The sequence below is a fragment of the Ranitomeya variabilis genome, chromosome 4 (assembly GCF_051348905.1).
Source record: "Ranitomeya variabilis isolate aRanVar5 chromosome 4, aRanVar5.hap1, whole genome shotgun sequence".
NCBI lineage: Eukaryota > Metazoa > Chordata > Amphibia > Anura > Dendrobatidae > Ranitomeya > Ranitomeya variabilis.
This window is the reverse complement of record NC_135235.1, coordinates 606,272,947-606,286,491: the sequence shown is the minus strand read 5'-3', so window position 1 is coordinate 606,286,491 and position 13,545 is coordinate 606,272,947. Positions and strand designations below refer to the sequence as shown.

At 47.7% G+C, this 13,545-nt stretch overlaps 1 pseudogene; it reads left to right on the top strand.

The window, feature by feature from the left end:
- Nucleotides 1–5,231: 5,231 nt before the first annotated feature.
- LOC143771300 (U2 spliceosomal RNA) lies at nt 5,232–5,443 on the top strand (annotated as a pseudogene).
- Nucleotides 5,444–13,545: the final 8,102 nt, after the last annotated feature.

Here is a 13,545-nt window from a genome sequence, read left to right as displayed (position 1 = left end):
ACTCGAGGAAGAACACCGTTGTTTTCATCATTCGGGATGTTATTGAGGAAAAAGCTGGAGCAAGACGAACGGAAATTTTCAGCTGCAATGAGTTTCCTCGGCAAGGAAATTATGATGTTACCTTTGTGGATCAGAATGTTTGCCTGAATGTCTATGAGTGGCTTCGGAACAACGCTGATGATCCTATTCTGGAAGGAGTTGCTTGGATACCCTTGTTTGGACTGCAGGAAAAGGAGGTGACTGTCACAGTGTATAATCCTTTTACAGATCCTGCGTTGTTACAGAGCTTTCTCTCTCAATACTGTGACTATGTGAAAATAGGAGAGCGGCAGGTCAATATTTTGGGAATTTTCAACTGTAAATATATTTACCGTGTAAAGTTGAGAAGGGACCCTGACTGTGTGGGAGGTTTCAGACACCCTCCTGCAAACTTTTCTGTGGCAGGTCATAGAGGTTGTCGACCTACCCAGGACAGCCTCGATTTTGTAGGAAATGCTTTTCTTTTGGGCACATACAGGCGGAGTGCAACAAAGGACAGTGCTGCCATAATTGTAAGAGAGAGGGGCATACTGCTAATCAATGCCCTTCGCCTAAGACCTGTGATGTGTGTGGGAGTGGTGAGCACATGTACAATGACTGTCCCAAGAGTGCACCTAGGCGGTCGGACAAGGAACAAATGGAGGAAGAGTTGGATAGGAGGGAAAGGGCAAGAGTTGCAAAAGAACTTGCAAGGATAGAGAGGGAGGAAGAAGAGGGGAGGAGGCGGAGTGCAAGTAGAGCCACACCCCCTCCAGATCCAGAGAGTGTGAGTCTGAGGCCGAGATATACGGCAGAAAAAGAGGAAAAAAAGGAGGAAAAGAAGAAGAAAAAGAAGGAAAAGGAGTGGAGGAGGGAAGAGAAGGAGTTTTGGAAGGCAGCTGCAGAGGTGGAGGCGCAGTTTCCTGAAATGGAGGTGCAGTTGCCTGAAAAGGAGGAGCAATTGCCTGAAATGATGGCCTTTAGTGAGGCAATGGATGCCGCGGAGAGCGATGCGCATATTTCTGAGGTTGATAGCCCTGAGCACCTGTCTAACCCTGAGCATATTGAGGATTTTGTTTCAGATGACGGTAGAGATGCAAAGAAGAGCCGGCGGGAGGATGATGGAGACAGTGAGGAGGTGGAGAGCCGTGCTCCTCTGAGAAAGACTGGTCCTGCGAGAAGGAGGAGTGAGGGTGGTGAGATCAGTGGGTCAGACACCTGCTGTTCAATTCAGATGGTGGAGGAGGATAGTGGTGATGCTGGATAGTGTTGCCATATAGTGCACTAAATGTGTTTTTTTTTTCTCTTGTAAGCTTTGGCTTAGGCCAAAGGCTTTTATTTCTTGAGTAGTTAGCTGAAGTGTGTTTTTTGTAATATGGGGTTTACTATAATTTCACAAAATGTTAGAGTCTTTAAAAGTAACGTTAGGAGAGCTGCAATTTTTTGAGTTTTTGGCTATGCAAAATGCATCTATTTTTTGTCTACAGGAATGTGGGGTAGTGGATGGTGTGAAAGGGGATGAATGGTCTTATGGTGCATCTGTGTGGTCAGGGAGTGCATGCAATAAGAATGATGGGGTGGGAATTTTAGTTAAAGGGAGGGAAGTGGCTTTGAGTGACTATCTGGTGATTGAGGTAGGGAGGTGTATTTTGGCTAATTTTGAGTATAGGAATGTAAAGTTTTGTGCTATAAATATTTATGCGCCAGTTGATAAAAATGAGCGTAAAGCCTTATTTGAAAAAGTCAAGCTTTTTGTTCCATGGAGGATGCCTGTAGTGATTGTGGGGGATATGAATTGTGATATGGGTAAAGTGAATGTGGATGTGTCAGGGAGAGCTTTGTTGGAGTTAGTGAGTGATTTTGATTTGTGTGATATGCAGCGTGTGTGCAATGTGAGTCCTGTGTTGAATACTTTTTTTTCTGAGAGTGGAAGGGTGCAGTCTAGGTTGGATTATTGCTTTATTTCAAAAAATATAATTGCTGTTGATTATAAGCAAGAAAATGTTTTGTTTTCTGATCATGTGTGTATGAAGTGTGAGTTGGATATAAAGGTTGATGGAGTGTTTGGAAAAGGGTTGTGGAAGTTAAATGTGAAGTTGTTAGAGAGTGAAGATGTGAGAAAGGAGTATGCAAGACGGTATGAAGGGTGGCGTAAGTGTAAAAATCGACTTTGTGTTCACCTCTCGAGCAGTCAGGCAGAGTAGGCACTCTATGGTTCCCTGCTTCTTCTCTGACCACAGAGCCATTCGCTTACAGGGTGCCCTAGGCCACGGTTTCCCACCTGGCCCAGGCTCCTGGAAGCTGAATTGTGCTCTGCTGACTCAGTCTGAAGTTGTGGAGGAACTCAGAGCCGCCTACGCAACGTGGAGGTCCTGCAAAGGTTGCTTCCGAACAGTTTGCGATTGGTGGGAATACGTTAAACTCGAGTTTCGCTGTTTCTTTCAGGCCAAGAGTCAACAACAGGCATGTGAGAAGAGGAGGGACTTCAGAGGACTGCAGCGACAGCTGCGGTCACTGCAGGACCTTCTCCACTGCGGCTGGGATGTGAGGGAGGAGCTGGACGAGGCCAAGAGGGGCCTGAAAAGGCACTTTGAGGAGGAGTCCAGGCGAATCATCTTCCGTTCCAAGGTGGAGAACCTGGAGAAGGGTGAGAAATGTAACTCGTTCTTTTTCAGGAAACTCCATGCCGGCCACGTGCCCCTGAATGAGCTGCGAGACGAGAGTGGAAACATACGACGTGGGAAAGAGGACGTGATGAGGGTCGTCAGCGACTTCTACAGCGATCTCTACTCCCACAAGACTACCAACCCCGATGTTGCTGATAAGTTCCTGTCAGGTATCACTAACCATCTTGACCCTGCAGGTGCGGCAACCATGGAAAAACCTCTGACGGTGGGCGAGTTGCTCGCTGCCGCTAAATCCTTTAGGACCGGCAGAACCCCGGGCAGTGATGGACTTCCAGCAGAGCTCTATGTAGCGCTGGGGGACCTCATCTGCCCGGACCTGTTGGAACTTTACGAGGAGATGGTGGTGGAGGGTAGAATGCCTCCGTCATTGAGGGAAGGAATGGTCACTATCCTGTGCAAACGGAAGGGGGAGAGGTGCGACCTGAAGAATTGGCGTCCCATCACTCTGCTCAACGTGGACTACAAGATCCTGGCCAAGACGATGGCGAAAAGACTGAAGACGGTAATCGGACGGATCATCCACCCGGACCAGACCTGCGGCATCCCCAGACGTCGCATTGCAGACAGACTTGCTCTCGTGCGAGACACGGTCGAGTACATCAAGGTCCGCCGTGCACACGCGGCCCTGTTCTCCTTGGATCAGGAAAAGGCCTTCGATCGGGTTTTCCATGGGATCATGGGCAGAGCTCTGCAGCGGTTAGGTTTGGGTGATAGGTTTTGTGCGTATGTCCGTCTAATGTACTTTGATATCCACAGCTCGGTGTTGGTGAACGGCTGGAAGACTGACCCCTTTCCTGTCCTCTCTGGGGTCAGACAAGGCTGTCCTCTGTCACCTCTTCTTTTTGTTTGTGTTATAGAGCTCTTCGCAGAGGCTATCCGGCAGAATGGAAAGATCAGGGGGATCACCGCACTGGGTCCGGAACGACATGAGGTCAAGTGCTCGCTCTACATGGATGATGTCACCGTCTTCTGCGCCGACCGTGGCTCAGTCGATGCCCTCGTCCAGACGTGTGAGATGTTCGGTCAAGCTTCAGGGGCCAAAGTCAACTGCGGGAAGTCGGAAGCCATGATCTTCGGGGATTGGCAACTGGCCTCCTCCGCCCCTTTCCCCTTCAACATCCAGCCGGATTTCATCAAACTTCTTGGAGTCTGGTTCGGGAAGGAAGGAGCGGCCCTCAAGTCTTGGCAGGAACGCTTGGCCAAGGTTAACCAGCGGATCGGCCTCTGGAACCTCAGACGCCTCACCTGTGAGGGTAAGGTTCTTGTCCTGCGTAATGAAGTACTGCCCGTGCTGCAGTACACAGCCCAGGCCTGGCCCCCCCATGTAACCGTGTGCAGGGCCTTACCAGGACAGTGTTCCACTTTGTCTGGGGTTCCAAGATGGACAGTCAGGCGGGCCGTCATGTACAAGGAGCCACGCAAGGGTGGGAAGGACGTTCCAGATATCCCCACCCTCCTGCGGTCCTTCTTTGTCTGTGATTGTGTTCGCCGGACTCTGCAAGTCAAGAGAGGCTCTGCGGGAAGGTCCATGTCTCGCTTCTTCCTGCTTCCTCTTTGGAGGCGACTCGGCTGGGACAAGTGGGACAGCTCCTACCCCTACAACTGGACGACGCCATGGTTCTACGGGGACGTTGTTTGGTTCGTGGGGGAACACCAACTGGAGGGACTGAAGCCCGACCTGTGGAAGCCCAAAACTATCCACAAACTGATCAGAGCCAAGGACGATGTTGAGGACATCATAGGACTCCACCATGACACACTGGAGACTGTATGGACTAATGTGTCGTCCGACAGGCTGACCAACGGGCACAAGGACTTGTCGTGGATGGCGATTCAGGGCGGGCTGCCTGTCCGGTCGCTCATGCATGCCTGGAGCCTGTGTAAGACCCGGTACTGCCCAAGGTGCCCCTTCGTGGAAGAAACATCCTTGCACACTTTTTGGGAGTGCCAGTTTGCACAGCGCCTGTTGACTGCCCTAGAGGATGACTTGAGGAACTCTGTCCCCAGAGCAAGCCTATCGCACCATTCTGTGCTTTACGGACTTTTTCCTGGGGTTCATACCGTCGGAGCCATCCAGGAGGCTTGGCGCCTTATGAACTGCTTCAAAGACGCTATTTGGGTCGCCAGGAACCGGCTCACCTTAAGGAGGGACAAGATGTCCATCCAGGACTGCCGCAGGCTGATCCACAGCCTGCTCAGAGACTATTCCATCGTCGACGGTCTGGAGGACGCGGATGAGGACAAGGACTAAAACCTCTTTTCCTCCCCCCTTTTCCCTTATGTATCTTGTCTTTCAATAAAGCTTCGGGCCTGTGATCTCCCCCCTCCCTACCCCCTCTTTCCACTCCCCTCCCCCCTATCACAGGTCGTCGTACTGTTTTGTTTAACACGCTTTTTTTTCAGCTTGAGTGTTTTGGTGTAGTATAGGAGTTTGATGTATAGGTAGTGCATTGTATTCTTATGCTTTGTACAAAGGATGTAGAATTATGTGTGTACTGGGCTACGGCAAAGTACACGATTGTTAACTTATTTTTTATGGAATGAATGAGAGTAAAAGAGTTTACTAAATCAAAAAAATAAATAAATCTGTTCTTATCAGTTTAATATCTGATAAGTCCCCTATTTGGGGACTATATATTAAATGGATTTTTGGAACAGGGAGATGGAAGAAGAGCTTGCTCTGTCCACTCCACGCATTGACCCGTTATTGCAGTATCTCCGGGAACAGTGCACTCCTCCTCTGATCCAGTTTCTAAAAACAGATTGAATTGAAATCAGCACAAAGTTGTCTTTTAACCCTTTATGTGAATTCTTTTCAGGGTCAAAGAAGCACATTTCAGATGCCAAATGTAGCATTTTGCTCGATTTCACTTGACCATTTGCAACATTTTGTGTGCCTTGCCTTGCTTTCACCTATGTATGTCAAACATTGCATTGCATTCAATATGCAATCAGTCAATCAATTTGTCTTTACTGGTTGCTGCAACAGGTGTGTTAAGATATAGGCCTCTCTTAGGCCTTTATTACAGTGTTGCAAATATACTGTGTCGTCTACAAAACTAGGCCCCTGCTGTCAGCACTTGCTATTTAAATTGAAGTATCCAATCAGTAGTTCTGCCATACATACTGCATTTGTGACCGCATGAATTCTTTTTTGAAACATTGTCTCCCTCTTATGGACCACCGACTTTTCAATGCGGTGTATTATATGCATTTTTAAAAGAAAAAAATAAGTAAAAATGGTGCCTGTGCTGATCTTGAATATGCTTGTCTGGTCCATCTACACCTGTGTGAGTATTCTAATGCTTTTGACCAACCAGGTGCGCTGCCTGCAGTAGATAGAATCTTAGCCCGGAACATTCATGTGCTGTCACAATGGGGCTGGAGGGTGTGGTCAAAGTAGGCGGAGTTATGCAGATTCAAAACGCGTTGTGCACAGCTTGAACGAACACACACACAGACACACACAGACAGACACACAGACACACACACACACACAGCAGAACTGTCATTGAGAAGGCCTCCAGAGTTTCTGAAAATGTCTTCCCTGCGGCAATCTTTTGCTCTGTCTCCACAATGGGTGTCGGTTGTAGGCCTTGGTGCAGCCAAAATGGCAAACCATTTCAGGTCATCGCTTCTCGGCCTTTTGGCACGATCTGTAGTGGGTCTGCCGGATGGCTGTCTGAGCGTTGACTCTTGGCCTTATGGCATCGCCGTTTTACGGCTTAAGCCACATGCTGCTTTAGGGAGTTGACCAGAGGACACGACCAGCGATCATGGGACGTTTACGCTACGCAGGGCCCGGCGAGGCTCGTGTGAAATTCGGAATCCAAATCGATGTGGAGGAAGGAAAAGAAGAAATCGTCAATCTCAGCTTTGTGGTGTGGAAGGTCCTGTTTCAAGTTCTCAGCGTGAGGAAAGAGGAGATTCTGTGCCTGCAGCAGTTAAAGCGCAAATATAATCTTGTTTTGACTTCGATGGCTGCATGTAATAACTTGTATGAGTCCCTGAAAAGGAATCTGGAGCATTCATATTTGGATGGGCTGACTTTTGTCATTTTGTATGCTGATAAGGAGATATGTCATGAATCCCAATGGCTAGGGATAGCACAGGACAAGCAAAGTACAAATATATTACGGACGAGCTCTAGGGTGATGGAACCTGGGCTGACCGCTGCCCTACGCCTGACAAACGCAACTAGAGATAGCCAGGGAGCGTGCCTACGTTGGTTCTAGACGCCACGCACCAGCCTAAGAGCTAACTAGCACTGCAGAGAAAATAAAGACCTCACTTGCCTCCAGCGGAATGAACCCCAAAAGATATAGTTGCCCCCCACATGTATTGACGGTGAAATGAGAGGAAGGCACACACATAGAGATGATATATATAGTTTTAGCAAATTGAGGCCCGCTGTAAACTAGAAAGCAGAACGATACAAAAGGGGACTGAACGGTCAGCAAAAAACCCTAATCAAAAAAACCATCCTGAGATTACAAGAACCCATGTGCCAACTCATGGCACATGGGGAGAACCTCAGTCCACTAGAGCTACCAGCTAGCATAGAGACATAATAAGCAAGCTGGACAAAAAACCAAACAACTGAAAATCAGCACTTAGCTTATCCTGAAAGATCTGGGAGCAGGTAGGCAGGAACCAAACAGAGCACATCTGAATACATTGATAGCCGGCAAGGGAAATGACAGAAAGGCCAGGTAAAATAGGAAACACCCAGCCACTGATGGACAGGTGGAGACCAAAGGCCGCAACCCACCAAAGTCACCCAGTACCAGCAGTAACCACCAGAGGGAGCCCACAAACAGAATCCACAACAGTACCCCCCCCTTGAGGAGGAGTCACCGAACCCTCACGAGAACCCCCAGGGCGATCAGGGTGAGCTCTATGGAAGGCGCGGACCAAATCAGTCGCATGAACATCGGAGGCGACCACCCAGGAATTATCCTCCTGACCATAACCCTTCCACTTAACCAAATACTGGAGTTTGCGTCTGGAAACACGAGAATCCAAGATCTTCTCAACAACATACTCCAATTCTCCCTCCACCAGCACCGGAGCCGGAGGCTCAACCAAAGGAACAACGGGCACCTCATACCTCCGCAACAACGACCGATGGAACACATTATGAATAGCAAACGATGCTGGGAGATCCAAACGAAAAGATACAGGGTTAAGAATCTCCGAGATCCTATAAGGACCGATGAACCGAGGCTTGAACTTAGGAGAAGAGACCTTCATAGGGACAAAACGAGAAGACAACCACACCAAATCCCCAACAAGAAGTCGGGGACCCACGCGGCGACGGCGATTAGCAAACTGCTGAGTCTTCTCCTGAGATAACTTCAAATTGTCCACCACCTGATTCCAAATCTGATGTAGCCTGTCCACCACCACGTCCACTCCAGGACAATCCGAAGACTCCACCTGACCAGAGGAAAAACGAGGATGAAACCCCGAATTACAAAAAAAGGAGAGACCAACGTGGCCGAACTAGCCCGATTATTAAGAGCAAATTCGGCCAGTGGCAAAAAGGCAACCCAGTCATCTTGATCAGCAGAAACAAAACACCTCAAATAAGTTTCCAAGGTCTGATTAGTTCGCTCCGTCTGGCCATTCGTCTGAGGATGGAATGCAGATGAGAAAGACAAATCAATGCCCATCTTGGCACAAAACGTCCGCCAAAATCTAGACACAAACTGGGATCCCCTGTCAGAAACGATATTCTCCGGAATCCCATGCAAACGAACCACGTTCTGAAAAAATAAAGGGACCAACTCAGAGGAGGAAGGCAACTTAGGCAAGGGCACCAAATGAACCATCTTAGAAAAGCGGTCACACACAACCCAGATAACGGACATTTTCTGTGAAACCGGGAGATCAGAAATAAAATCCATGGAAATGTGCGTCCAAGGCCTCTTCGGGATGGGCAAGGATAACAACAACCCACTGGCCCGAGAACAGCAAGGCTTAGCTCGAGCACACACTTCACAAGACTGCACAAAGGTACGCACATCCCTAGACAAGGAAGGCCACCAAAAAGACCTGGCCACCAAGTCTCTAGTACCAAATATTCCAGGATGACCAGCCAACACAGAAGAATGGACCTCGGAGATGACTCTACTGGTCCAATCATCCGGAACAAACAGTCTTTCTGGTGGACAACGATCCGGTTTATCCACCTGAAACTCCTGCAATGCACGTCGCAAGTCTGGGGATACGGCGGACAATATTACCCCATCCCTAAGGATACCAGTAGGCCCAGAGTCTCCAGGAGAGTCAGGCACAAAACTCCTGGAAAGAGCATCTGCCTTCACATTCTTTGAACCTGGCAGGTATGAAACCACGAAATTGAAACGAGAAAAAAACAACGACCAACGAGCCTGTCTAGGATTCAAACGCCTGGCAGACTCAAGGTAAATGAGATTCTTGTGATCAGTCAAGACCACCACACGATGTTTAGCACCCTCAAGCCAATGACGCCACTCCTCAAATGCCCACTTCATGGCCAAAAGCTCCCGATTACCCACATCATAATTGCGCTCGGCGGGCGAGAATTTTCTAGAGAAGAATGCACATGGCTTCATCACCGAGCCATTAGAACTTCTCTGTGACAAAACCGCCCCCGCTCCAATCTCGGAAGCATCAACCTCAACCTGAAAAGGAAGTGAAACATCTGGTTGACACAACACAGGAGCAGAAGAAAACCGGCGCTTAAGTTCCTGAAAGGCCTCCACGGCCGCAGGAGACCAATCAGCAACATCAGCACCCTTTTTAGTCAAATCAGTCAAAGGTTTAACAATACTGGAAAAATTAGCAATGAACCGACGATAAAAATTAGCAAACCCCAAGAACTTCTGAAGGCTCTTAACAGATGTAGGTTGTGTCCAGTCACAAATCGCCTGAACCTTGACAGGATCCATCTCAATAGTAGAAGGAGAAAAAATGTACCCCAAAAAAGAAATCTTCTGGACTCCGAAGAGACACTTTGAGCCCTTCACAAACAGAGAATTGGCCCGCAGAACCTGAAACACCTTCCTGACCTGTAGAACATGAGACTCCCAGTCATCAGAAAACACCAAAATATCATCCAAATACACAATCATAAACTTATCCAGATATTCACGGAAAATATTGTGCATAAAGGACTGAAAGACTGACGGAGCATTGGAGAGTCCAAAAGGCATTACCAAATACTCAAAATGGCCCTCAGGCGTATTAAATGCGGTTTTCCACTCATCACCCTGTTTTATCCGCACCAGATTATACGCACCGCGAAGATCTATCTTAGTGAACCACCTAGCCCCCTTAATGCGAGCAAACAAATCAGTCAATAATGGCAATGGATACTGATACTTGACTGTAATCTTATTCAGAAGGCGATAATCTATACAAGGCCTCAGGGAACCATCTTTTTTTGCCACAAAAAAAAAACCTGCTCCCAGAGGGGACGAAGATGGACGAATATGTCCCTTTTCCAAGGACTCCTTAATATAATTCCGCATAGCAGTATGCTCTGGCAGTGACAGATTAAATAAATGACCCTTAGGGAACTTACTGCCAGGAATCAATTCTATAGCACAGTCACAATCTCTATGCGGAGGGAGCGAATTGAGCTTAGGCTCCTCAAAAACATCCCTATAGTCAGACAAAAACGCAGGGATCTCAGAAGGAGTAGATGAAGCGATTGAAATCGGAGGTGCATCATCATGAACCCCCTGACATCCCCAGCTTAACACAGACATTGTTTTCCAGTCCAGGACAGAATTATGAGTTTGTAACCATGGCAGACCAAGCACTAGTACATCATGTAAATTATAAAGTACAAGGAAGCGAATCACCTCCTGATGAACGGGAGTCATGCGCATGGTCACTTGTGTCCAATACTGCGGTTTATTCATAGCCAATGGTGTAGAGTCAATTCCCTTCAGAGGAATAGGAACTTCCAGAGGTTCCAGACTAAAACCGCAGCGTTTAGCAAATGACCAATCCATAAGACTCAGGGCAGCGCCCGAATCCACATAGGCATCGACGGAAATGGAAGACAGTGAAAAAATCAGAGTCACAGACAAAATGAACTTAGGCTGCAGAGTACCAATGGCAAAAGATTTATCAACCCTTTTTGTGCGTTTAGAGCATGCTGATATAACATGAGCTGAATCACCACAATAGAAACACAATCCATTTTTCCGCCTATAATTTTGCCGTTCACTTCTGGACTGAATTCTATCACATTGCATAGTCTCAGGTGCCTGTTCAGAAGACACCGCCATCTGGTGCACGGGTTTGCGCTCCCGTAAACGCCGATCAATCTGAATGGCCATAGCCATAGACTTATTCAGACCTGTAGGCGTAGGGAACCCCACCATAATATCCTTAATGGCCTCAGAAAGACCATTTCTGAAGTTTGCAGCCAGGGCGCACTCATTCCACTGAGTAAGCACCGACCATTTCCGAAACTTCTGACAATATATCTCCGCTTCATCATGCCCCTGAGAGAGGGCTAATAAAGCCTTTTCAGCCTGAATCTCCAGGTTAGGTTCTTCATAGAGCAATCCCAATGCCAGAAAAAACGCATCCACACTGAGCAATGCAGGATCCCCTGGTGCCAAAGCAAATGCCCAATTCTGAGGGTCGCCCCGCAGGAAAGATATTACAATCTTGACCTGTTGAGCAGGGTCTCCAGAGGAGCGAGTTTTTAAAGAAAGAAACAATTTACAATTGTTCCTGAAATTCAGGAAGGTAGATCTATCTCCAGAAAAGAACTCTGGAATAGGAATTCTAGGTTCAGACATGGGAGTGTGAACAACAAAATCCTGTATGTTTTGAACTTTTGCCGCGAGATTACTCAGGCTGGAAGCCAAACTCTGGACATCCATGTTAAACAGCTAAGATCAGAGCCATTCAAGGGTTAAGAGGAGGTAAGAAGCAGCTAGACAGCAATTAAGGGCTAGGCAGCAAAACTCTGAAGGGGAAAAAAAAAAAAAAAATTTCCCTTAAACACTTCTCTTTCTCCTGCTTCAGCCCAAACAATTAACACTTTGTGGGCCGACTATACTGTCATGAATCCCAATGGCTAGGGATAGCACAGGACAAGCAAAGTACAAATATATTACGGACGAGCTCTAGGGTGATGGAACCTGGGCTGACCGCTGCCCTACGCCTGACAAACGCAACTAGAGATAGCCAGGGAGCGTGCCTACGTTGGTTCTAGACGCCACGCACCAGCCTAAGAGCTAACTAGCACTGCAGAGAAAATAAAGACCTCACTTGCCTCCAGCGGAATGAACCCCAAAAGATATAGTTGCCCCCCACATATATTGACGGTGAAATGAGAGGAAGGCACACACATAGAGATGATATATATAGTTTTAGCAAATTGAGGCCCGCTGTAAACTAGAAAGCAGAACGATACAAAAGGGGACTGAGCGGTCAGCAAAAAACCCTAATCAAAAAAACCATCCTGAGATTACAAGAACCCATGTGCCAACTCATGGCACATGGGGAGAACCTCAGTCCACTAGAGCTACGCAAGCTGGACAAAAAACCAAACAACTGAAAATCAGCACTTAGCTTATCCTGAAAGATCTGGGAGCAGGTAGGCAGGAACCAAACAGAGCACATCTGAATACATTGATAGCCGGCAAGGGAAATGACAGAAAGGCCAGGTAAAATAGGAAACACCCAGCCACTGATGGACAGGTGGAGACCAAAGGCCGCAACCCACCAAAGTCACCCAGTACCAGCAGTAACCACCAGAGGGAGCCCACAAACAGAATCCACAACAGAGATACCTCTGACAATTTTCATGTTTAATCCACATGTACAGCTGGAGTTGATTAACGCCTTTTTAAAAAGGCATTGTTCCATTTGAGGATATATGGTCGGGGAAATACCGACTAATGGTCATGTTCCGTGCAAGTCCGGATGAGCCAGGGGGTATTCATTATCCTCCTTTGAATTTTTAAATTGGTCAGGAGAGAGGTTATCTTTTCTTCCCTAATGCACCAATGATTTGCTGGCATTGCAGGAGGTACGGGCATACACAAGAAGCTTGTAATATAGACGTTATCTGCAGGGTCATCTCTCCTCTGATTGTAAAAACACCATTGTCTGTAACCTCTGTGGAGAGAAGGGGCACTTTTTCAGAGACTGTAAGTCACGCCCAGGTTCCTATGCAGCTGCGGCGGGGAGGAGGAGAGCACAGTCTCCGGCTCCAGCAGGTATGCCATCGTCTGCACCGCTGTCCACTGTGGCTTTCCTGGATGAAAAGGAGGCACAGGATTGTTTTCCTGAACAGGTTCGTGTAAATGAACGAGGAAATATGGAGTTGGCGCCTAAGCCTTTGGTACAGCAGGCTGTCTCTGTTGCCTCAGATGACAGTGATACTGAGACTGTAACTGGGGAAGGAGGTATGGAGGTATCCCTGGTGGAGGGTTTTGAGGCTGAAATCCTTGGCATGGCAGTCACGTTGCAGGGGGAAGAGGAGACTGATTTGTCATAAACACCAAATGTGGATTGGGGTGCAGAAGTGTCAGACCCTGAGATGGAGGAAGGTCAGGGGGATTTTGACCTTCGGTGGAAGGACAGTAGCTCTGATGAGGAGGGAAGTTCTTCTAAGAAGAAAAAAAAAAGTGGAGCCATCCTTTTCTCCGTTGAGTGACTGCAGTATAAGTCCAGCCCGAATGTATCCTACGGAATCTGTTCCCCAAGGTGACTCTTTTTTAGAGGAAGGTGCGATTCTTGACTTCTGCACATCAACCGTCCTGCCTCCAGAAGGGTTAGGATAATGCATAGGTGGTTATGTTGTCGCACTTTGGGTCCCCAA